Raw genomic sequence first — 26,464 nt, 5'->3', positions numbered from 1 at the left:
ATGAGAGTAAGTCTACCAAGACATGATCTGCTTGGGGAGGAAAGGTGGCCGATCTCTCAGAAGAGAAGGGCCAGGAGCCTGTTCCTCAATGGGCTTTCATTGGGTTTAATTTGCACAGGAATACAGGTAAAGCTCATCAATCATTGTCAGACAGTAAGGATCAAACAATAGATAACATACAAAGAACCATGAGGGCTTATTCTGAGTCAGGGTCAGTTAGCTAAAGGGCTATAAAACTTTGGGAAACAAACTCATTTCATGCTCAGACCATTATCAGAAAATTGAGAGCAGTCTTAGCAAAGCAGGTTTCATAGTATTTTATGTATTCTTTCTTAGGCCTGATCGCCCCAGGGAATCCGCCTGTTCCTGCCCAGGGCTGCTCTGCCCTCCAGCATTGTTTCAGGCTTGAGTCAGGCAGGGGAAGTAAGGCAGCCAAGAGATTAGGAGACTTCTCACAGACAGAATGAAGACTCGGGCTATGTCAAAGCCGAGGGGTGAGGGTCCATCACCCCCTTTTTCTATAGACCCCCAAGTCCTTCCCTGAGGGCCCCTTTGTGACCATGCCTGTCTTAGGTCATCCCTCCCTTGAGGAATCTTACCCATCATTGGCTAACTGGTCATCCACTTGGGGTAAAGCAGGGTGAAGTAAAGGGGGCAGAGGCGGTGCACCTGCCAGGGAGATAAGCTTTGTCTCCTTAGTGCCTTATGGTCCCCAGGTCCTTTACTCAGCCTTAGCCATGGGGCATTAGAGCTTCTGAAACCAGGCAGGGCAGTTCCCAACAAGCAACAACAGTGTATCTTTTCTCAGAGGATAAGGGTGATTATGGAGATAATGCAATAGATATCATTGAGCTTGGGTGGCTACAGTCTAGGCATCAGGCCAGGGTTCATATTTTTTAATTTCATTTTTAATTACAGTTTGCATTCAATGTTGTATTCATTTCAGGTATATAGCATAGTGGTTAGACAATCATATACTTTACAAAATGATCCCTCCAATACTTCCATTAACCACTTGGCACCACCCATAGGTATTCTGATATTATTAACCATATTCCCTATGCTGTACTTTACAGACTATTCTGTCCTTTTAATTTGTATTTCTCTGATGATTAGTGACATGGAGCATCTTCTCATATGTCTATTGCCCATCTGTATATTTTCTATCCAGGTCTTCTGCCCATTTTAAATGATTTTCTTTCTTTCTTTTTTCTTTTCTTTTCTTTTTTTTTTGGTCTGAGTTCTTTATACACTTTGGATATTAACCCCTTGTCAATTGTACCATTGGTGAATATCTTCTTCCATTTGTTAGGTTGTTTTTTCATTTTGTTAGTGGTTTCCTTTGCTGTGCAAAAACTTTTTAGTTTGATTTAGTCCCATTTGTTTATTTTTTCTTTTGTTTCCCTTGCCCAAGGAGGTATATAAGAAAAAATATTGCTAAGAGAAATGTCAGATTTTACTGACTGTGTTTTCTTCTAGGAGTTCATGGTTTCAAGTCTAACATTTATGTCTTTAACTAGTTTTGAGTTTATTCTTGTATATGGTATAAGAAGGTGGTCTAGTTTCATTTTTTTGTATGTATCTATCCAATTTTCTCAACACCATTTATTAATAACTGTCTCACCGCATTGTATGTTCTTGCTTTTTTGTCATAGAATAATTAACCATATAGGCATGGGTTTATTTCTGGACTTTCTATTCTGTTTCATTAGTATATGTTTCTGTTTTTATGCCAGTACTGTGCTGTTTTGATTACTATAGCCTTGTAATAGAGTTTGATATTAGGTAGTGTGATACCTCCAACTTTGTTCTTTTTTTTTAAGATTGCTCTGGTTGTTCAGAGCCTTTCATGGTTCTGTATAAATTTCTACATTATTTATTTTTGTTCTGTGAAAAACACCATTGGTATTTTGATAGAAATTGTGTTGAATCTATAGATTGTTTTGGGCAGTATGGATTTTTATCAATGTTAATTATTTCTATCTATGAGTATGGGATATACTTCTACTTATTTATATCTTCTTCAGTTTCTCTCTTAAACCTGTTCTTATGATGACTTGAAATGTGGTTATAGGGGTGCAGATATATAAACACCTAAAAACTGAACATTTAAGATTTGTCACTTTAGCGTATGTATATTTTACCTAATGAAAGGGAAAATGGACAGAAAGGAATAATAGTAAAAATCACATTTGTGTGCAGGTGGGAGGCTGAATAGTGGCCCCTGAAAGATGTCCACATCCTAATCCCTGAACCCTGTACATAGCTTACCTTATGTAGCAAAAGAGACTTTACACATTATGATTAAATTGAGGATCTTGAGAGAAAATAGACAACTGTAATTGAACAACAATAAAATAATTTAAAAAAGTTATTAAATAAAAATAAAACTAAAATAAATTAAGGACCTTGAAGTGGGAAGATTATCCCAGATTATCCAGGTGGGCCGATATAATCACAAGGGTCATTATAAGAGGGACGCAGGATGGTGAGGCGCAGAGGAAATGGCAGTATGGAAGCACAAGTCAGAGTGGGATGCTCCCAGATGGGGGGAGGGGCCACGGGTCAGGAGTGCAGATAGCCTCTAGGAGCTGGAAGAAACAAGGGAGCAGGTCCTCCCCTAGGACCTCCAGCAGGGATGCTGGCCTGCCAACACCTTGATTTTAGCCCATGGAAACTGATTTCAGACTTCTTTTTTAAAAAAATTATTTTATTGTTGTTCAGTTACAGTTGTCTGCATTTTCTCCCCACTCCTCCACCCCACCCCAGCCAAACCCACCTCCCTCCCCTGCTTCCACCTCCCCCTTGGTTTTGTCCATGTGTCCTTTATAGTAGTTCCTAAAAACCCTTCTCCTCACTATCCCTTCCCCCCTCCCCTCTGGCTATTGTTAGATTGTTCTTCAATGTCTCTGGTTATATTTTGTTCGCATTTTTCTTCTGTTGATTATGTCCCAGTTAAAGGTGAGATCAAATGGTATTTGTCCCTCACCACCTGGCTTATTTCACTTAGCATAATGCTCTCCAGTTCCATCCGGACTTGAACAGACATTTCTCTGAGGAAGACATACAGAGGGCCCAGAGACATATGAAAAGATGTGTAGCATCACTAGCCATCAGAGAGATGCAAATTAAAACCACAGTGAGGTACCATCTCACACCAGTCAGAGTGATTTCAGACTTGCGACCCCCCAGAACTATAAGCTAAATTTTACATTGTTTTAAGCCACAGAGATCATAGTAATTTGTTACAGTAGTCCTAGGAAACTCTCACAATATTATTTTCCCAGGACAGAATTTGATCCTTACACTAACTATGTCTAATCTCAACTTATCTTCTTAACTGCACTTTGATGAAAGATGATACCATTATTTATTCTCATTCTGTAGAGAAGGAAAGTGAGGCTCAAACAAGTCAAGTGCCACGAAGGAAGTGAAGAAACCATAATTTGCGTCCAGGCACTGGAGCTCGAGGTCTGCATCTCTCAGCTTTGCCCCTGTCAAGCAGAAGGGTCAGCGGGAGCAATGCTGCGGAAGTTGCGGGTGGCCTGGGGGAAACTGGAGTGCCAACCACACCCTGGGAGCAATGCCACATTTGCCTCCCAGTTGGCCTGTTCTGCCCGCAGTGCTCTCAGCCTGGCCTCCTCTGGGGTCCACGGCCATGAGGAAGAGGTGTGGACTGTGAGGTTGCTATAATAGCTTTGGTGAGTGGAGACTTTGGTGCCATAATGAGCAGTTGAAATATTTCACCTGTGCCCACTGGGTATCACATTTCATGAAGGTCTGTTAGCTAAGTTCACTAAAAAATAAGTCTCCCCTGGATGTGCTATACTGAGCTGCTGCCGTCAGCTGTGTGCGTGTGCTCACATGCAGACGTATTTGGTTGTATTAGTGAGGGAATTATACCAAACTATTGGCTCTGTCTCTCCAAATTCTGGGAGTCTAACAGACCCATCTTTATTTACCACATGGGAAGTCAGAAGATTGTGCAACTAACCTGTAGAGAGAATTCCATCAACTAATGTAAGAGCCAGTCTTGTGATGTTGGTTTCTTGACCTCCATGTTCAACCCTACTGAGAATAGGATAATACTAGCCCAGTTAACAGCAGGAAATATACATATTTTTCTAAGCCTTTTAGATAATTCTTCCAGGTCACAGAGTAAGTGACTTCACTGTCTGCTCTTCCTTTGCCCAAAGAAACAACACTGGTTAGAGCTAAGGCTGTAGAGACAATCTGCATACCAGCTTTGCCCCCTACAAGCTGGTAACCATAGCCAATCTCCACCCTTCAATACACACTGAGCATTTGAAAGAGGATGGTTTCGTTCTTCCAAACCCAGAAAGAGTGTCAGATCTTCAAAGGATATCAGAGATCATCTGGCCCAATTTCCATATTTTGTAGGTAGAGAAATGTGGCCAAGAACAGAGGTGAGTAGGCAAATGGCCAAAATAGAAATGGTTGGCCATTCCATTTGTACAGACAACTGTCAGTGCAGGGTTGGTTGATCACGGAAAAAGCATTACCATCAGAAGCATTTCCGGTAGGCTATTAAGATCTATGATATGGTAATCCTTTGAACAACTATGGTTATTAGTCTTATTTGCAGACACAATGTTCAATTATGCAGAGCACTCTAGTGCAACAGGGCCATGGAAATTTCTCAGCCATTGGTGCAAAGACTATTTTAAATGAATATATTCAGCAGTTTCTTTAGACCTACTTGTCATGCACAGGAGACCAACTACCCATGGAAAATCAGTTTGCTACAAGGGGCGGTATGGGAGCTTTCAAACACTTCTTATTGCACAGTAGCCAAATAATATTTTAGAAAAAAAAAACCTTACCTTTGTGCCTGCAGGGCTGTCAGGAGGCTATATTCAAATCTCCAAGTAAGCAGAGGTTAGTTTCTTAGCCTTGTTCTGGGGAGCAACCTTACACAGAGAAATCAATACCCTATTGTTGATGGGGCCCTCATGATACTCACCATCTGGTTTTATGTATTAATTTGCAATGTGAAGGGAAGAAGGCTTAAAATAAATAGATATTAAAAAACCCTACAGTACATCACACATATGTATGCCTAATTCAATAACTGCATTGTGTGGACACTTATGGAAATCTCAGTACTCAAACACCTATCAGAATCACTGCTCTTAATATTAGAGCAATAAACTACTTTTGCTAAAATTCTCCTTTTTCTAGCCGTATTGTCTCACATCTCTGCCACAGACTGTAAGTAAGCCAGGGGCCCTCTAAGGAGTCTTGAATAAAACCTCTGTCCATTGGGAGCTTGTCAAGGTTTAGGGAGGGTTGACCATAGAAAACACTGAACAGGACATCCTGCCAGGGACTAGGTTTTTGTTTTTTAAAAGTTTCCACTACTTGGCCCAAGTAGTACAGGGTGTGAAGGATGGGGCTTGGGATTGGCCTCTCAGTTGGACAAAATGCACTCTGTTGATGGGCATGGCTCCAAAGCAAGGCCAGAAGGCAGAGCTCTGGATCTGGCTTTGTGTCACAGGGGGAAGGATTTTCAACTACCTGGGCCCAAAGCCTGGAATGACAAGCTTTCCAAGCCTGTGCATTTTGCTGAAGAAAAGACTATCCAGCCAGAGCAGAAAAATCAAGAGCCTTTTCTACAGAATCCTTTTAGCCTAGAAAGGATTTCATTCAGCAGAGTCCATGAATGGGACCTCTGGGGACACTTTTGAAATGGATCTGGATATTCACGCATGGCAAATAGATTTTGGAACCACCTTTACCATAAAGATCATGCCTTCTTATATCCTCTGTCAGCCTCTTTCCTTGGTCTTCCCATAGCAATAGGGATCCTTGAGGTTTTCTTAGCAAGTGAGGAAGGGATGGTAGAATGCATCCTCTCCCATGACAAGCCCAGGAGCTTGTCCATTTTATCAATATGTCACCTAGTCTGGATGCTTTAGTGTGGCTTTTCAGTTCATGTGAGTGAAAAGACATGGGTATACCTGTTATTCTAAGGACATGTTTATAGTTCAGTCAAGCAGTCACTCTGTCCAACAGAAGTTTTGCTCAAAGACTGAAGCCCAGTTAATGTATGAAGGCAGCTGTGGGATAATGGAGAAGATGCTGTACTGCTGTTCCATTGTGTGTTCATAGAGAAATAAATGCAATGTTTTCTGAATGTGACAAGAGGGAGGACAGAAATAAATAGGACAATGACATGGAAGAGATACACTTTAGACTGGACAGCAAAGGCCGCTTGGAGGAAGCAGTATCTCAGCTGAGACTTGAACCTTGAGGAAAAGATCATTCCACGCAGAAGAAAATAGAAAATGAAAAGGAATCAGGGCAGAAGAGAGCTTGGTGTATTTGAAATTACAAAAAGGAAAAGCCATTTATAAAAAGAGGAACTTGGTGAGAAAAGAGGAGAGAGCAAGGGTTGGAGAGGTTGGCAGGATGAGACTGTAGAGGAGCTTGTAGGCTGGGGTAGGCATTTGGGTTTTATTCTATGTACAGCAGGAAGCTATTAAAAGGTTCTAAGTGGGAAATGATGGGCTCTCGCTGACACCTTTTAGTGAGAATCCAGCTAATGTGTGGAGAATAAGTTATTTTTAAAAAGCATGGAATCTGAGAGAAAGGGCCAGGACTCTATCACCAAAATCAGGCTAATAGTGACCAGTGACAGTGGTTTGGCCTAGGGTGGTGGTTGAGGAGTAAGAACAAAGAAACAGGTAGAGAGACGAAGGGACAGATTCCCAGTCTGGAGATACTCTAACTGTAGACGTGGGAGGGATCTGAAATGTTAACACAGTGGATGGCAAGGAACAGGGGCTCAGAGAAGGGCTGATCTGAAGTGAATTGCATATGGAGTTTTAGGGTCATATGCAGTCTTTGCTCCTTGTGCACCTCTGAGCTATAGGGGAGGAAAATAATTTTTTCTCTGCTCTTCTAGGTTCTTGGCTCAGACCCCTCTATAATAAAAAGACAGATTAGCATGAGAAAAACAAATGTAATTATGAATGCACTTATGGGAACCTCATAAAGACATAACACTCAGAGGCAGCCAGACAATTGGAGCTATAGCAAAAAAAAGTGGGGTCTAGGGGCTTTAGAAGGGAACAGGCAATTCATGGGCAGGTGAGAAGAGATGTTTGGTAAACAAAGGTTGCCCTGTCATCTGGAGAAGTCTCTCTGGTGAAAAAGTTCTCTGTTAATAGCTTTCTGCCTGGTTCAGGCCCCCATCTAAATTCAGGCAGTTAACAGGAAAGGTAAAAAGTTTTTCCTGAGTCACCTGGGTCTTGATTGCCTTCGGTTTCACATGCCAATGTGGTATAATCTGGGGTAACATATTCTGTTACCCTTCAGGGAAATCCTTTAACCTCTCTCAGGGAGGGTCAGAAGGGATGGCAAATCTGCAATTCCTTTGTACGTGGCAAGTCACCCAGAGTCTTGGTGAGGATGGACATTTCCGGAGATGTCAGTGCCCACATGGATTTTACCAAGAGCTCTTTGTGTTCACCAAACAGGGTTTGAGTGCAGGTGGTCAGGAAAACTGCATTTTATTTTTGCCTCTGCCCTGACTTTGTGCTTAACTCCCTGTGGGCCCTTCCTATGTGTAGGCAGGAAAGCAGCGAACACTCCTTGCCCTTCCATTATTGACTTCAGACGAGTTTGTCCAGAGCCTTGTCAATTCACAGCTCGTTTGGCTGATAGACAAGACATGCGTGGGAACTAGGCTGCTACCACAGACCCAACTGAAGAAAATCCAACAGCAGTCCTGGGGCTCTTGAGGGCTTATTCATCATGGAGAACATTTGGGTGGTGGCTAATTATGTGCATTATGAATGTTAATTTGTGCTGGAAGCTGAGACATTGTGTGTTAGCATTTAGCTCTAGTTAATGACATTGAGTTAAGCATTCAATATATCACTGAGCTCACAATCTCTCCTCTTGGCTAGAACAACTTGGTGTGGAAAACTGAGGGCGATGGTGTTGAAGAGAACACATTCACGTAGTGAGTTTCTTTCCTGTAACTCTGAGCTGCCTCTGATGTTCAGTTTTGTGCTTGCATGGAATTAATGTGAGATAATTTTCAGTGGGATAAAGCCCTAGGCTGTGTTAAGAAAGAAGTATCCTTGTGATTTCTTATTAGCATAATCACAAAGAGCCCCTGTGTGGGTTCCAAGGAGGCCAACAGGAGCTCTGTGGTTTTTTAAATATATCTTCATGTTTTAAGAAGAAGAAAAGGAAGCTGACATAAAAATGCATTCAGCATGTCCTATTCAGCACATACCTAACTTTAATCATTGCTGAGAACTTTAAAATACAGATGATAAACAAACTTACATTTAACCTTTGCAATAAAGAAAACCACCTATTTACTCCACTCTCATTGATGTTAAGAGCAGCTATTCATGTGAATCCCCAACACATCAATAAGATAATAAAGTCCTGGGTGAGCCATTTAATTTTTCTTTTATAGCTACCTTTCATGTTGGGATAAAAGAAGGAAAATAAAACAGTGTCCTCTGTGAAGAACAACTTATATTGACCTTGATTCTTAGGCATTTTTTCTCAGAGCCCAACTCCAGAGACTGGGCACTCAGGAGGGTCTGGAAGGCAAGGGGCTGCTCTTCCCTGATGAGGCCAGTCACCAGAGCCCCAGGCCTTGCAGAAAGGCTGGCTGGACAGCTTAGGTTGTCCTTCACCCATGTCCTCACCCTCCACCCCCTGGCCAGGCCTTCAGTCCTGCTTCTTGGTACTCCAGTGGGAATTAGCACATTATCCAGCTGCAGTGGGTGTTCTATAGTTTTGTGGGGCAAGGGAGAGTCTCCCTTTCCTAGAGGTGCCTACCACTGTGCCAGGTGCTTGATTGAAAGGTGATATTTCTCTTGATCTTCACCACAGCCTCACTGTGGCGAGTGCTCCTAGGATCTCCAAAACTTCAAAGAGAAAAAGTGAGGGCACACAGCTAGCAAGGGGAAGAGACTTTTAAGTCAAACCGATTCCTTAATTCAGTGCTCTAAATTAAAGGTTGTAAATTTTTTTTCTTTTCAGGGCACATAGTACCTATTTTTAGATCTCTGGGCCCTGCTGGCCATATATTCTTTGTCACAATTCACTTCTCTTGTTGTAGAAGAAATGCACCATAGACAATATGTAAATGACAGGTATGTCCAGATTCAGCCTATGTGCCATAGTTTTCCAAGCCCTGTTCCTAAATACCTGCTCATTTTTGCTCCTCTGGGCTCTTTGATGAAGATCTCAGGCTTTGGGGTCCCACTGAGCTGGGCTTACACCCAGTCTCTGCTGCTTGCTCTCTGTGTTATGTCAGAGAAATCACTTAGTCTCTGTGACCTCGGCTCTCTTCGTCTGTTAAGTGGGCTGACGGAACACTGAAGAGGGCAATTGTGAAAACTGAAGGAGAGAATGGGTGTGAAGCACCAAACACAGACTTTGGCTCTGGGATAGCTGTTGAACTGCGGCCGCAGGAAGCTTGGGAGATGCTCTGCTCCTGACTCCAGTGGGGAGGAGTCAACCTTGGCCTGTCCACTGGAGCTCAGCAGCCCAGACCAAGCAGGGGATGTTCTGGGCCAATGGACCAGCTTTTAACCCCATTTCTGTCTCCAAAAGAATAATTTGGTATCAGGGAACCAAAAGCTTACAGTGGGAATTCAGGCCCCTGAGATCTCAGGAAACATAGGATCCAAAATTAAAGCACAAAAGAGGAAAGAAAGACATGTTTCAAAAGTTTTTAGAGATGGTAAGAGACACAAGGAACCCCCTCACTATTTTACACTTGTAAGCAACCCCTTCTGGATTCCTGGTTCCAATCTGTCATGAAAAGCTACAGGGCTACACAAGGCAGCTGGTTCCATTGACTTGCTTCCTTTTTTCCTTATACCCTCTGATGTGAAAACTCAAACCAGTGAGACTTTAGAGTTTGCTTCAGAGGTGCTTTTTTCTTTCAATCAGCTGCTGATACTGGAAACAGAAAGATGGCAACATGACACGATTTCTGTTTTAATATCTTCTGATATAATTCTAGAGGAACCACAGTCATCAACTATTTACCCATGGCTCCCCAGGGCACTGAATCCTGGACAATTAAACCACAAAATTAGATTGACATAATATTAATGGTGATGATGAGCTTGCAAAGGGCTGGGGTCCTGACTCAGCCTCACAAGGGCAGGGCAAGTGGTGTTGGGTCATTTTATTTAACAATAATGTTATCGACATTTATCTGTTTTCCAAGCAAAAAAAAAAGATTCATTCCTTCCTCATCAATCACCTGCTTAGTAGCTTAAATCCAAAAAGGTACTTATTAGCTCACAAAACTAAAAAAGTCAGAGATATATTGGCTTCAGGTATAGCTGGATCCAGGAAATTCAAACCATATGATTACAACTTAATCTCTTCCTCCCTCCCTCTTTACTCTGTGTGTGTGTGTGTGTGTGTGTTGTTCCTTTTCCCCAACTCCATTACATCCCTGTGTCTCTTCCTCACTTATTCATGAAATATTATACATGAAAAAATTGGAAGGTCCCAGTGGCAATAGAATCTCAGAACTGAGATACAGAGCTGTGTGAGGGTGGTCAGAGAAAATTTGCTGGAGAAGGAAGCATCAAAGTTTGGGATTGTATCCCCCAGGGAGAGGAGAAATCTAATAGTGTTTTTCCATCTGCTCTCTGACAGTCTCCTAGGATTTGTTGCCAGGATGCAGTTCCGGGCCCCACCCCAGATGAACGGAATAATTCCCAGGGAAAGGTCCTGGGCTATATGCATTTCTTTAGCAGGTTGCCTCTGGATTTTGTACACATCCCATTGTGGATCAGTCTTAGGTATAGCAGCTTCTCATTCTGCACAATTAAACCATAAGATGCAATTCAAGTTTGCACATTGGAGCTAGATGAGGAAATATAAAATATGTAGGATGGGTACTTTAAAGAGTTTCCAGAACACTAACTCTTGGAAGGCTTTTGGATTCTCCTACTCTCCAACCTTCTGATTAACATACACAGACAATTCTGGATCTGGCTATATGCAGGCAGCCTCCCCGAGACCTTAAAAGAAGATGGCATTCTTTTTTTTTCGTGCAGCAGTGCAGAAAGCACAGGAACTGCGTTGAGAGCCCATCTCTAGCTAGACTTCGATCTGGATGAGTTTCCTTGAAAGACACCTAGCAAATCTTCCAGAAGTCCCTCAGAAATTCCCATGAGTTCCTTGCAGCCATCATCGCAATCTTGAAAAAGCAAAGTGCAGAGCCCCAAACTTGTGTGCTTCCTGATCTTCCTGCTGTACCCTGTCCTCGTGTAGGATCTGCAGTCTGCGGAGAGATGGCTGGGTTCACCATTCTTGCTCTGCCCCTTACAGACTCAGTGAACTTGAAAAAGTTATTTAATATCTCTGAGCTTCAGTTTTCTCATAGGCAACACCTACATCATCAGATGGTTGGTGAGGATTAAGAAAAGAATCATGGGGTATATTTAGCATAACATCTGGCACCTAATATGTGCTCAATAAAACTCAATTACTGTGATTTTGATACAGGTAGACCTGGCCAGAGAGCATGGCCAGGCCCAGACGGAGGGGCCACAGGAAATGCTAGAGGCAGTGGGGGAGGGTAAAGCCTCTCTGCTAACAAGGCCATGCCCACAGATTTCCTATCCCTGGGCAGAGATGCAGCAGGAAGAGGCACAGAATCAATCATCCATGAGGTTAGTGAAATGTTTGCATAAGGGAAAATTCTCATACTCCCTTGGGGCACCTGTCAGAAGGGGGAGGTGCTGCACTGGAGTAAGACCTGCCAGTCTAGCCTGGGAAAAGGATGGGATTGGCTGGGGAGGCTGGACTCTCTCTGAGCGCAACTTTGGGCTGGGAGGTTTAAACAGAGGAAAAGAAGAAACTCACACATATTCCTCTAGGATCCACAGCATAGATGTGCAGGCTGGAGAGCTTCTGGGACAAGCAGGCCCTGGCAGTGGGCACGGGTTGCTGGGCCCCACAGCTGGCAGGATAGAGCCCCCCCCACAGCCAGCCACAGCAGTTGACAGCTGCCCCAGGCCCCCACGCAGACTCCAGGGAATAGCCTGAAGCCTCACTGCAACCAGGAAGAAGCTAAGTCACCTGGATGGTTGTGCTGTGGCTTCCTGCGATTCCTGAAGGATGGTATTTTTAAATGGGAGAAGGACCTCCAGGTGAAGCTTTGGACTGATCTGGCAGAGGGTAGTGGGGTTTTTCTCTCGGTGTTCTGGAGGAGATGGGCTCTGAGAGAGAGGCCTACCATTCTTCTAAATTTTGCAGTTTTTTAAAAAAATTATTTTATTGTTCAAGTACAGTTGCTGCATTTACAAAATTTTGCAGTTTTTGAATAAAAGACTTCTTTTTTCACCAAACATCTGCCTCCAGAATTTGCCTGTGACCAGGCAGCAGGCAGCCAGACCCCACTTTCTGTTCAGTAACAATGTGATTGTTCTTACAATGTGATATGCACAGGGAGGAGAGATAAGATCTTCCTATGAGAAAGCTATCAGCCTCCTGCATCTTTTGCAAACTGTGCAAACTAACATTAGGTCAATAGAGCCTCTGGGAAACATTTGGCTTCTATTAGTTTCTCTGTTGGCCTTAATTATATAATTAATTATATATAATTAGATAGAAATTATAATGAATATTTGTTTCCTTTCCATCAGGGAATGACCAGAGCTTGATAGTTAAGACCAAAACCTTTGGTGCATAACAGACATAGTTATGAGCCTGGTTGTGTCAGGCTCATGACCTTGGGCAAGTTACTGAGACTCTCCAGCTTCCATTCCTAGGCTGTAAAATAGGAGGAATGACAGTATTTATCACTGGGTTCTTGTGAGGATTACTTGGTTGCTGGCAGTAAAGTGCCTGGCACGGTGTCTGCTCTGGGGAACATGCTTGGCCACCATTGCAAAGACCTCATCAAGAGGGGTGTCTTTGTGCTCCAAACACTTCATGCAAAGGCAGTTTGTTGATTTGCCTTTTTTTCTTATTTAAAATGCCTATGCAATAAGTTTTTAAAGTTTATGACTACTTATACTATTTATATCCCCAAATGTGCTTAACCAAGCCAGAGAAGAGAAAAATGGGAGGAGGGGCATATAGTTGCTTTCTCAGGTCACTGAAGACTATGAATGTTCTAGGGCCCTGGGAGTTGGGAGTAGGGGTGCCTTACCAAACCCTCTTCGCTGAATTATTTCTCTTCCCTTTCCTTCCTTCCTCTCTCTCCTCTCTTCCTTCAGATGGATGTGGAAATGGAGATACAGATATAGAGAATCCCCCCTTGAAGTCGGCCATCACTTTTCTTCTATGGCAGATGCTGGAAATACACAAAAGTGCCCATTTTTGGCTCCTGCTTATTCATTCTTGCAACTGAATAACAGAACAGAGGAAGGCACTATCAAAAGCATTTCTGTTCAAAGAAAAAAACTCCTCAATAATCACTATTTCTGTTGAAAGTTCCTTCTGCTTCTTTGGCAGTGTGATTGTTTTTCTCTCTTGATTTCTGCCTGTTTCCCTGAGGCAGCTTTTCAAGATGTGCCTGCTGCATAGAAAGCAGCAGAGCTGCTCACTGGCTGCAGGGCACAGCCAGGCCACACACAGCAGGTCAGGTGGCCCCAGTGGACCAAACTTCCAAAAAACCATCAAATCACAAGGTGACACATTATTCCCTTTCCACTTCTCTTTCTGTCCTCAAGGAACAGGACTATGCCTGGTGCTAGTATATTTTAACTCCTCTCTAGCACTAATGTCCCTTTATAATAAAATGAGAAGTCAGGGCTTTCAGCAACTGATAGAGAGTTGGTAACTAGAATTTAAAATCTTTGTATTCATCCTTATGGTTAGCTTCCATTTATGGCAACAGATACTGGTTTTCCATTTGGTAGAGTAGTTTTTAGCTTCCTTGAACAAATGTAAGTAAAAAGAAGAGATGAGTAGAAGAAAGCATATTGAGTAAATAACATAGATATTATGTAGATATGGTGAAAATGTGGAAGGCTGGGAAGGTTGCAAAAAACTGAAGCTTGGAAAACTGCATTCAGAGTAATGACATGCCTTCCCTCTTTGGGGCTTACCTGCAAGGTAGAGCTACCTTCCTTGAAACCCGAGGGTTCAGTGCATCAGTTTCTAAGAGCCTTTATGGATATACAAAGAGGGATGGAGAGATGGTGGTGGGGAATATTTAGCCTTAGTCTTTGGGTGTGAGTGAAAGAGCCCTACCAGGAGAAGGGTCTGGATTGCAGGGCAATGGGACTTCCGAGTCTGGCCAACTTGGGTTTTGCCAGGACAATGTCATAGATTCTGGGTTCACAGCATCTGGATTCAAGTCCACGTCTGACACTTGCTAACTGAATAACCTTGGGCAACTTGAACATCCTTGTGCTGCAATTTTCCTATCTGTGAAATGGGATAGTAGAATTTACTCATAGGATTGTTGTCAGGATTGGCTGAGCTGATGACATACAGTACTTCGAAAAAAATGTCTAGAACATAATCTCATAAATGCTCAATAAATGTTGGGCACTATTCTTATTATTGTCATCATCATCATCACTACCACCTTGGGTGACATCTTCTCTGATTTTCCTTGTTTGTAAAATCAGGATAGTACTACCTGCATCAAAAAGTTAATGGCACATGGCTGATGCACAATCAGCGCAGGCTCTCTACTATTCCCTATCCTGAAACTGTGAGACTGGCGAGCTGATATGAACTTCCAAAGCTTTTGTACCTTCCTTAAATTAGAATAGATTTTCGATGAGTTCCAGCTATAACGGGGGCAAGTTCCATTTCCCTCTAGATAGAAATATTGAAGTCTTCAATAAATACCGTATGATCTCACTTACATGTGAAATCTAAAAACAAAACAAAATAAAACCAAGCTCATAGACACAGAGAGCACAGTGGTGGTTGCCAGAGGTGGGGGTGGGGTATGGGCAAAATGAGTGAAGGGGGTCAAAAGGTGTATACTTCCCTTTATAAAATAATGTACAGTATGGTGACTATAGGTAATAACACTATTGCATATTTGAAAGCTTCTAAGATAGTAAATTTTAAAAATTCTTATCACAAGAAAAAGAAACATTTTGTAACTGTGTGTGTTGATGGATGTTAACTAGACTCATTGTGCTGATCTTTTCAGAATATGTACAACTATCAAATCATTGTTGTGTACCTGTAACTAATATGATCTATGTCAATTGTACCTCAATGGTAGAAAATAACATTGAACTCTTCAGCAGCTGACCCCAATTTTAAACCCATGCTGCTTCTCTTGGCTGAAGTAAGCACCATTTTATTAAGTTGGCAGTGAGCTGTAGCTGCCCCACTTTTCCTTTGTTCATCTACTATCGATCTAAACTAATCACTTAATTAGCCCAGGCAAGAAGTCTTCTGTGGTGTTAAATAACTCTAAAAACCTACTGGAGATGCTTGAGTGGCCCGATTGGAATTAACTTGCAGTTCATTACCTATAGACTAAGATATGTTAAATGCAAGGCCTGGAAAACAAGCTGGATTCTGCACTGAAAGCAAATTCTTTTACTTGTATTAAAAAAAAAAAAAACCCACACATTCCTTTAGGCCAGTGGTTTCAAAGTGTGGGCACAGGATCAGCATCACTGGGGGTGGGTCAGGCACACTCCAGACCTACCGAGTGGGAAACACTGGAGGCAGAGTCCTGCAATCAGTTTGAACAAGCCCTCCCTGTCAGGTGATACTGATGGAGAACCACTGCTTTAGATTGTCTTTCAAGGTTATGGACTTGCTTTTGTGAGCCTACCTCCTGGCAGAGAGAAGAAAGAGACAAGAGGAGAAAAATGGGAAAAGTGGGATAGAAAAGCATAAAGGTGGTGAAGAACATCTAAGCAACTTGGATGGAAGTCTGTTTACTCAAATGCAACCTTGGACCAGCAGTATGGGGTTCATTGGGAATCTGGGGGTCTTATTCCAGATCCTTCCTTAAGAATAGCATCGGACAGGGAGATGTTCACCCTGGCCAGGGTCACCAGGCGGAATGCTCAGTGAGGAACCGAAATGCTGCTCTATTTTCAAAAAGGGAGAGGACAGCAGGGCACTTGCGGGGTGAAATAAAGAGCCAAACTGCTCTCTGAGAGCCCCCACCCTCAGGGTGTACACACGGATGGCACTTAGTAAATGTTCACTGAAATGACAGAAATTGAACCTTAGAGGCCTAGATTGAGTCTCCTCAGCTAATTTTGATGTGGGGAAAGTAAGTGTGTTTTTTGGGCCTGGTCTATACAGAAAACCATGAGTTAACCCGTAGAGCATCTCCTGTTCTCTCTTGCCCTGCCTTCCGAGAAACAACTTGGCTTAGGGGAAAGAGCCCCAGGCTTTGGTGCACAGAAATGCCTTATTACTAGTGTGTGACCTTAAGCAAGTCAGAAACCCTCTGAACTTCAGTTTCCTCATCTACAGAGGAGGGTAATAGTTACTTCCAAATGTTTTTGCTCAGCATTATAGCAGCGGCACCTGGTACGTACAGTACTTGGCACACAATAGGTGTTGAATACATAATTAGTGAATAAATATTTATTAAATAAACATTAGAAAAAGGAAGCAAGAAAGGAAAGAAGAAAGACTGGTTGATTTTTGTGAGGTTTATGTGAAAAAGAATAGTAATAGTAATAATAGTAGATTCAGAAAAAGAAATCCTCTGTTGCCTAGAGGTAAGGCCTATATTCTTGTTGAAACTAGCCCAGCTCTTCCGATTCCCCTCCCCTCTGCAATCCGGTCACTCTGCTTTCTAGCTGTACCTCAGGGGCAACCTCATTTTTGGCTGCTGAGCCACAGCCTTTGATGCATAGTAGGTGAGCAAGATGTTTTCAGGACTGAAATGAACTACAAGTGTGTGACCGTGCTTCAGGGTTGATGGTGGTGGTTGCTCCAAGTAGGACTGACCCATTTTTCAATCCTCATAATTAAGTAATTACATATTAATTATTTCATGTTGTTTTACTTCTAAGATAAATAATTATTAACCTTTTAGTGAGCACATTTGCCTCACAGTTACAGTAAGCATTTTTGGTGACCCCTTTCCCTCATGTTAGTAAGGTATAGGAATGCCATTAGTCATCTTCCTTTATATGACTAGAGGGATGCTTTTACTTGAGAATATTTGCATATTCCCTGCCTTTTCCTGACTATCCTTGCCCCCTTTCCTCTGAACACCAGCACAAAGGACCAACCTGCCAACTCAATAGACATTCAGGAGAAAACTGGGAAAGGTATAAATTAAATTTGCTGGGAGTCCTTGGTTACAATTCTTCTCCTAAGAGCATAGGTTTTTTTGGGAATCAGACCTAAGTTGACCCCAAACCCACTTATTACCAACTTTGTCACCTTGAGCAAGTCACCTAAATTCTCTGAGCCTAAATTTCCATATGTATCATGTAGGGATCTTGTATGGATTAAACATTTGCAAATATATCTATAATAAATATATGACAAAAGCTCATTTCCTTCATTTATCAGCATTCTGGGCAGTGAACTTGGAAAGTACAGACCACTGGAAGAAGTAGGTTCATGCCCCGACCTGAGTTTCAGGTTGGATACTGAAGAGGAGAGATGGGAGGGGCTTCTGCTCATAGGGACACACAGCCCCTTCTTACCATCTGAAAGCACTGGTGGTGTTTGAGAAGTATTGTTCTATAACTTTGGGTAGCTGTGGTGGAGGTAATCATAGGAAAACATTCTTTCAAGCTCCTTACCAAAAATAGAGTATCATTCTCTTCCACCTTTTGGATTTTGACTTCGGGTAGAGCAATAAAGATAAGAAATGGGCCTAGGGTTTGAAGAGTAAGCACACAAAGATAAGCAGAAGACATCTTTCTTCTAATATTGTCAATAGAGGGACCAGCACAATAGAAATGGACCTGATATCTACCTCCAAATTATCTATTGTTTACCACAAAATTAGCAGCTCTCCCCAGCTCTTGAGAAAAACAGAAGCAACCAAGTGGGTATTTATGTCTAAGAAAAAGATCAGAGGAACACGCGGCTACTGCCAGGAGCATAGTTCTGACTTAAGCATTGCTCTCCCTTGTCTTCTGTATTTTCTCAGTGCAGGCCAGACCCACTTTAGCAAAAGGAGTAATAGCTGTTTTTTCCCCTATTGGTATCAGAAGGCTTTGTTAGTTCTTAACGCATCCTTTAGAAGGCACTCTTAAACAGTCCTTGTTGGGCCATCATGCCTTCCAGCTAAGCGTGGACTGGCACAGAAGCTAAGATTCAGGCTGGTCTTCTGTGCCCACAGCCTGCAAATCATGGCAGAGTCACAGGAAGAGCTTGGAATGTGGAAACTGATGGGTGGGCAGGTGGAAATGAGGCTCCTGTAGGGTTTTAATTGCATAGAAAAAATGGAAACAAAACTGCAGGCAGACTTACAGTATGACTCAATTCACTGTTTCATCAGTGACTGTTTTTTATTTACTCCTTTGATTGAAAACCAATGAGTGACATGTGGAATTAGCCTTAGAGTTAGTGGCCAGGCATTTGGTATTAAAACTGAGATGAGATCAATGTTTGACCTGGTCCACAAATCAGCAGCCCTCAAGCTTGGTGAAATTACCAGTACTTGCCCCCTTCCCTCACTGGCATTCTATCTTCTGAGCACACCCTGTTCACACTGTAGTAGTTTTTACCTTCAGCTAAGAAAGAAGCCTCCCAGACTTGGCTTGGGAACCAGAGGGCTTCCCAATCTCAAGAAGTCACCTCCAATCATTGTCAACAAACAGGGCTTTGACAAAAACATATAAGATTTGAAATGGCATGCAATTCAGTCATACTCAGACTTACACTGGACTAGAAATAATCAAAGGCCAAATGTCCCAAGTAGTGGGTCGAATAGCAGCCCCCCACCATAAAGATAGGTTACCTTCTTTTGAAAAAGGGCCTATGCAAATGTAATCATGTAAAGGATATTAAGCTCTTGAGATATTCTGGATTTTCTGAGTGGGCCCTTAATCCAATGATGTGTCCTTATAAGAGATACACAGAGGGGGACACACAGATTGAAGTGGAGGAACGTGAAGACAGAGCCAAAGACAGAAATGACAGTAAGGACTGCCAGCGGCCACCAGCAGCAAGGACAGATTGCTCCAGAGCCTCTGCAAGGAGCACGGCCTTGCTGCATCCTGGATGTCTGGACTCCAGAACCATGAAAGAACACATTTCTGTTGTTTTAAGCCACCCAGTGGGTGGCCATTTGTTCCAGAAGTCATAGGAAACATGTTGGCGATGTGCTGGATTCAGAGAGGGGCCCGTAGACCAAAGGGATTCTCAAGGAGGCTTCCCATGAAAAAGAAAAATTCTGCTTTTGGTTTTTTTGTAGCAGTGCTATTGATGTATCTTATTTTTCTCTCTAAACTCTAATCCCTCCTTTTATTAATATACCAAGAGAAGAAAAGGCCTACTTCTGTCATCCTCCCTTAAAGAAACTGATTATTATGGGCATGGGGTGTGCTTCCTAAGACATACTGAGAGCTTTTCCATTCCCCTTCTTTACATTCCAACCACTCAAACAGCCTGTCCAAGGTGTCTCATTCCCACATTAAGTGTTTATTAGTTTCCAGAAGCTAATTTTGCCATCTTAGGTTCTTTCAACTCCGCTTCTCTACAGGAGAAGGCTATGACCAAGGAAAGGTTGTACATTTCTTGTTCTAGTATCTTACCTACCCAAATGGAAACTCTCTAAATCTTACCTCAGCCTTAACACACCTTTTGTTTACAGGAAGCACAGAAGTAGTTCTAAGGGATGGACTTTCTCTGTTGTGACTTTCAGAGGCTCAAAACATCAATTTTTAAGTTAGCCAACACACGAGATAAATATTTTAACTACTATTTTATTTCCATTCAGGCCAAGGACCAATTCAGGAAGGGTTCTGTTCTAAGTAGATAGACCAGAAGTGTGGAAGGCTGCCGATGCTGTTGTTTTGAAGTTAGCCTGTCAGTCATCGTGATTGAAATGTAACCCCGTTGGCTTCCACAAGTGTAATAAAATGCTTTGTGAAAGGTTGCAGAATTGTAGGATGTAATAAAGTCTGCTCAGCTTCATTTTCAATGCCGCAGGGTCCTAGAGAATGAGGCCCACTTCCTCATGCCTTGGGATTTGTTCGTGTTACTTTTCATGCCTGGGAACGATGGAACATAAAAATAGACATTTAAGTTAGAGCCAATAGCAATTCTGGAGTCATGGCAATAAATAAAATGTAAGTTTTCTTACTAATCTGTTAGACTGCCATTAACATTGTACAAGAAGCCAGGCAGTTGTAGGAAGATTATGCGAAATAGGTAGGTTCCAAACCTCCTGATGCCTGTCCCACCTTGATCCCCACATTTTCTACAGCTTGTGCCCACAGCCCATGGCCCAGAAGTCAGTCCCGTGGTCTTGTAAGCCTCTATTTTATGCACACAAGGCTTACATAAAATTGAAGCCACTTCAGACCTTTACTAATTAGGTAAGAATAGGTTCTCAAACAGAGCCGTTATCAGAATTACCGGGTGAGCTTGTTAACAAACACATTTCTTGGGTCTCTCCCCGACTTCCTGAAACAACATGTATGGAGAGAGGCCCAAGAATATGGAGAGAACTTCCTAACAAGCTCTTCATATGAGTCTGACGTTCTCAGCCCCTGCATTTTGGGAATTATTGAGATAGTGTGTAGTAGGCTGAATCAGCTTTGCTCCAAGGCCACATCATCTCAAGTATCTGGAGCCAGGCCTAACCCAAATAATTTCTTCTCATAAAATAGAAAAGGTGGTGGTAGTTGGGGGTTAATCCTATTAGGAAAGATAATTCCCAGATCATAGCAATACATTTCATAGCTCTGACACCCTCCTGTACCCCAAAGGAATATCTGTAGGAGCCTTGGCTTCTAGCCTAAATGAGAAGTGTCAGAAAAGTGGGTGTGGTCAGGAACAGGACTAAGTGGGGCTCCTGGCTTGGAGGACATTGGAAAGGCAGAGGGTTGGAGCAAGAAGAAAGTTCAATAGGAGGAGAAAAAGGATGAGGGATTTATGGGCCAGATTTCATAAAATTTGGCGAAGACTGAAGACAGGGTACTAGATGTTTGGGGTAGCTGCCATAGGTGTGATATATGAAGCGATCCTAAGGAATGGCATTGGGAAGCACAGATGGACCTCAAGGGAATTCAGTGAAGATTTAAATAGCTTTTACTTATTATTTGTGGCTTTGAGTGCAACACACCTGGGAGGCTGAGGTGCAAAGACCCAGTCATCTGCCAGTTCCACTGTGAGTTCAAGGGTACCCCAATACATTTCACCCTTTTGTGCATGGAGAGGGTTTTCGGTGAGTCTAGCGCTACCCTTTTTCTGTAACCTCATAAATAAAGTCAGAGAGCAAAGGGCAGGCAGAACCTTGCTTAGAACTATATCTGGCCCCTTCTGGAATCCAGAACATGGAAGTCTAATCAGTTCTGTTTTAGCTTTCACATCTGAGCTTAGGATCTGCTTCCCCCTAGATCCACTGATGTCTGTACATGAGGGATGGAGTGTGGGGTGTATGCACCAGTCAGTTTGCACCCCCTGAGAGGGCCGTGTCTCATTTCTTTATGACATTGGATCATCCCCTATTGTGCCCAGCACCACCCATCTTGTCTGGACACACAGGTCATCTCCCAATCATTCATCATTGCCCTTGTCCTTGAACAGTTATTGACTTTGAGTCAGAGGCACCTGTGCAGGTCTGAAAATGGATGTGCCCTTTCTTTTCCTCCGCCTCGCCTGTCTAGGGCAGATTTATGTCCTAGGAGAAGTTTCTTTCGGTTTTATTTTTGGTCTTTTGAACATTGTGGCCCTGTGTTATTTCCCGCACCCCCCTTCCCAACCTGGCCCTGTAATTTCTGAATCTCCGTGGGTGCCGCTATCCATACCTGAGCAGACTTTCTGTCAGTCTACTTACAATGCTCTGCAACTCTTGCCTCATACAGCTGTGACACCCCAGCTGTTGGCCTAACTTCTTAAGACTCTGTCTTCAGCACTTTTTTTTTTTTTTTCTTTTCTCCAACTAGCCTGCAAACTCATCGGAAGCAGACTTTGCTTTTCCTGCCCAACTACAGCAAGTGGTCATGCTTGGCTTTGACAAGGCTTGGGCCTGAAGGGCAGCCTTGTCATATATTGGCTGTGTGTCTCCCGGCAATGTGAAGCATACACTGTGGGTGGGGGTGTGTGGAGATGACTGAGTGGGCTGATACAGGAAGGCACTCGGAGCAGTGCTTTATCAGTGCTTTATAAGTACTCACTAGTGTAGGCCTCTGTTACTGTCATTATTATTATTTATGCTCGTTTGCAGTGACAGTCAGAAACCAGAAGGCAACAGAAACCCATGAGTGTCCAAGCAAGTACCTATCAGTACTTAGCTCCATGGGGGAGATTATACCTCATTCTGGGAGAGAGTGCCTCTGGGCAACGTACTTATCTTCCTGTCTTCTGATTGGACTTCACATGCTGTGCGCCCTTCTTCCAATCCCTAGTTTCCTTCCATACCACCATCAGACAGCAATGTTTTCAATGATCTCTGGGCAGATCGACAAAAGTACTTATTGACATGTAAGGTTTAGAGGGAGGTGCAGAGAGGTGAACGGTGATATCCCGAAGGGGCTTCCATCTCATTTGGGGAAACACTTGGACAGTGTGAGACATTGTAGCAGCTGATCAGGTTCAGGTGAGCAGTTCAGAAAATGTGCACTTTTGGAGTTCTGAGAGCAGAGAGCCCAGGGTGCCTGAAGTTTGACTGGTGATGAACATGGGAATGATCATGATGTTTCTCAAAGATTTCTAAGTTCCTAACAAACACAGTGGCAGGTGAACTGGCTGATCCCCCCTCCCCTGCAAGACCAGGCTTGAGGAATAACAGGTCATACAGTGAAGCTCATTTTCAGGGGTTTGCTTTGCAGAGTAGGGGATGAAGGCAAAGGGGAAACTCCATTGCTCTGAACAGTTAAGAGATGTTTGGAGGAGCTTTGCATTTGGAAGGAAATTAAAAATGGCTAATGAGGAACGTTTGGATGATTTTTAAGTGTGGTTTCCTGTATGGATACACTGTAATCTTCTCATTCGTCTTTCCCTTAAATGTTCTTTGTTTAAGGGAGGTCTTTGAAGTCAGTTTGTATTTTGTTGTCATGACTTAGCATACGGTGAAAGCAGAGGTGCCAAAGGGACCACAACTGGGGTGCCAAAGGACCACCCTGACTTCTCCTGGAACATGCAGGTGCCATTAGAATTGATAAAGTCTTTTTCCACAAAAAAATGGGGCTGAGTTCCCTGTTTTCGACAGATCTCACCATGCTCTGCAGGCATTCAAAGCAACATCTATGTATTAAGTGTGCATATGGAAGCTTACAGGCCATTGGCCCCAAAAGAAAGAGTCTCTTCTGCTCTGAAGCTAAAAAATAGGTCAATGTCTCTGTCTTCTGTAGATGAATGTGGATGGGCACTGGCCACAGTCAGTCTGACTTGATAGAGTGTAAAAGGCAGATATGGGACCACAAAAACTCAATGGGCTTTTCTTGTTTCCTTAAGGTAATGTTTTTAAACTTGGCTGCTCATTGTAATCACCTGGGGAGGTCTAAGAAATGCCCTGCTGGCATCCCAACTGCAGAGATTCTGCTCTAACCAGCCTGCAGTGTGGGCCTGGCCTCTGGAGGGGAATCACTGACTGTTGTGCGATGGATGGTGAGGAGCTCCAAGCTGTCTCCTTCTTAATCCCATAATATACTCCACATGCCCCAAAGCAACTCAGGTGCTGGAGACAGGTGTCAGCAGGTTCCAGCTGCAAATGTTCAGTCTCTAGTAAGCTTGTCTGTCTTCTGCACTCTTAGCACAGCCACACAAACAGGGCAAGTGCTGTTCTTCATAGGCAGTGATTCTTGCCCATGAGAAGGACAAAAGTGACCTGCTTTGCATCCACACCAGGGCTGACACAGAATGGTTTTAGAACCAAGTGACCGTGTTTTCGAACATAACATAAAACCCCTCTGCAGCAACTTCCTTCTTTGAAAAGTAACTCTCATTTCCTAGCAGGCTAGAGGCAGACAGCCGTGGAAAGTCATTCTGCTCACACCAAAAACAGGGTGAGCAATTTTCTAAGGGCAGGCACCCCTGACCTCTGCTTTTCAGCTTTTTCTTAATAAACTGAAATCAGAAATTGGCCCACAAAAGCCACTGGTGGCAATCTCTTACAGAAAGTGGGTAAAGGCGAAGGTAGGGGAGAGATGGCAAGGATCAGAGAGCCACCCTGACTAGTATCTCCATGGCAACACAACTGTCCTTTCATGTAGACACAGGCAGGGTTATCCCAAGTGCGGTGTCCAAAAACCCAGCACTGTGAGGCTGGACTTCAGAGAGCAGGGCAACTTCCCAGCAAGGTCCCTAGCTCATAACTATTCTTCTGTGACATGTCACACATGCTGATTAACACAACTTCTTGTGATGGGAAAGTGTAAACAGGGTCCGTTTCTCAATGCTCCAAGTTCATGTCCTTCACAGCAAAGAAAGCAGCTATGGGCACCGTGTGGCCAGCCCCCTCAGGAGGGGAGGTGCAGACCTCTGTTTTGCAGTGAGATTGGGATTGTCCTTTGTGGAGTGACCACAGACTCAGCACTGCATGCTCTTTGCAGAAATAAATCAAATATGAACAATAAACATGCAAGAAAGATGATCGCCAAGCTTGCCGCTGTGGGTGATTTACTGCAGCCTGGGAGGGCTCATCCCCTCCTTTATCCCACAGTGTCCTGGCAAAAGAAACGCCATAGGCCTTGAGACTTGGTGGTGGAAGTGAGAAGGCAGAACAGAGAAACCCATCCTGGAAAACTCAGGATCCTCCTTGGGTATGTGTTTGTTGGCCCCTCAAAGCCAGAAGGCTTCTGTCTTCCACGTTTGCTCCATTTACATCCACTTGCCCATGTCTGCGCCTAGCAAAGACTTTCCCTAAAAGGCTTTCTCATTCTGATGGAGCTCATGAAGAACAGGCTTTATTTGTCTCTAAATCTTTAGCTGATATTACTTTTCCCTGAGACTCAGTCAAAATGAAAAAGGATTACTTTATATATACTTGTGTCTTTTGTGAGAGAAACTAATTTTGGGAAAGAAAGTTCCTACAATGTGAAACACGTTCCCTTCCTTCAAGTCCTCCAAAGGGGCGAAGCAAAAGCTAAAGGCACGCGTGTTTGTCATTTACCTTGTCTGACAGCTCCTTCTTATCATGCTTTTGAAGGTGACCTTCCTCCAGCATATCCCTTCGCTCTAGTGTGCACTCCTGTTGTAATAGAATTTCAGAACCAAGCATGGAGCAGGCTACCTTTGATAATTAATGGCTCTGAGAGTTTGCTGAGTGTGTTATTTAATTAATGGCACTTGTGTCTGGAGTGTGTACAACTGTGAATAAAAGGTGCATTTGCTAAGGGATTATAGACAAATGCTCAAGGATTGTCACATTGAGAATTTGTTGGTGATTATAATTTTTCCTCTTGGCCATTTAAAAGGTACTGAAATTTGTATATTTGGTATAGTTCTGGTTTTTTTTGCCTTGTATGTGAGCTTATATTACAGCTGAAAATCCTTAGGCTAGTGGATAAAAGTCTGTTACAGGGAGCATGGTCTTTTATCAACAATACAAAGATGAAATATTTCATACTATATTTTGAGCATGAAATTGATGGTCAAATAGGTTATGGTTTACTTCAGCTACTCACAAATAGGCTAATCTGGATTACATTCAAGTTCACTTGGGACCAGTTGATCAAGGGTTTGAAAACTGGCAAGAAAACACATTTGAAGGCTATTGAGAATAGAGTAATGCACACCAACCTGCTTGTCTTGAGATGCTGGTGCTTAGAATGAAATGCTGATTGTGAAAAGACAAAGATGAACATATCACTTACAGAGGCATCAGCAGTCCATAAGGGAAATTTCTATGGATCTGCCTCTGTGTGTGCTCAGATGGAGAATGCAGATAAAAGGGTCCAGTTTTAAGCCTGTGCTGTCACTATGTGAGCCTGGGAAAGTTATATCTGCTCTCTGGACCAGTCTTCCTTTGTAAAACAATGGGTTGAATTATATGCTCTTTAAACTCCCTTCCTGCCCCAAAAAGCTCAGTAGGGACATGGACGCTGACTGAAAGGAGAGTCCCACTGATAGGAGAGGTAGCTGATTGCTCACTTTTGGGACTTGGGGGCAATTTTCCCAGGAATGGGCCTCTGAGGATATGAAGAGCCATAGAAAAGTGCCCTGAAAAGGGCTACGGGCTCACTATTCTCTAAAGCTCAGCCAGATGGCCCAGGAGACAAGGCCTCAAACTAGGAGCCTCTCTCCCACCAGAGACCTTCTCCCAGTCAGGGCAGGCAGTGGACATAGAGGCACTGGCTCAACAGGCTTAAATAGAGTCAAGAGAGAGGCTGGAGGCTATGCACAGTGCATTCTT

The 26,464-nt window shown here is 43.1% G+C and overlaps 1 protein-coding gene across 6 annotated transcripts in view; it reads right to left on the bottom strand.

Moving 5' to 3' along the window:
* Window positions 1-19,843: 19,843 nt before the first annotated feature.
* The window catches only part of FHIT (fragile histidine triad diadenosine triphosphatase), a 1,459,166-nt gene continuing 1,452,545 nt past the window's right edge, over window positions 19,844-26,464 (bottom strand). For all 6 annotated transcript variants that reach the window (XM_053929377.2, XM_045192109.3, XM_045192111.3 and 3 more), the window contains one exon: window positions 19,844-20,156. The gene's annotated coding sequence lies outside the window, so the exon portion shown is untranslated. The remainder of the gene's footprint in view (window positions 20,157-26,464) is intronic.

This window comes from Desmodus rotundus, chromosome 8, assembly GCF_022682495.2.
Source record: "Desmodus rotundus isolate HL8 chromosome 8, HLdesRot8A.1, whole genome shotgun sequence".
NCBI classification, from domain to species: domain Eukaryota; kingdom Metazoa; phylum Chordata; class Mammalia; order Chiroptera; family Phyllostomidae; genus Desmodus; species Desmodus rotundus.
Note: the sequence above shows the minus strand (reverse complement) of the source record. Positions and strands in the feature narration are given on the sequence as shown.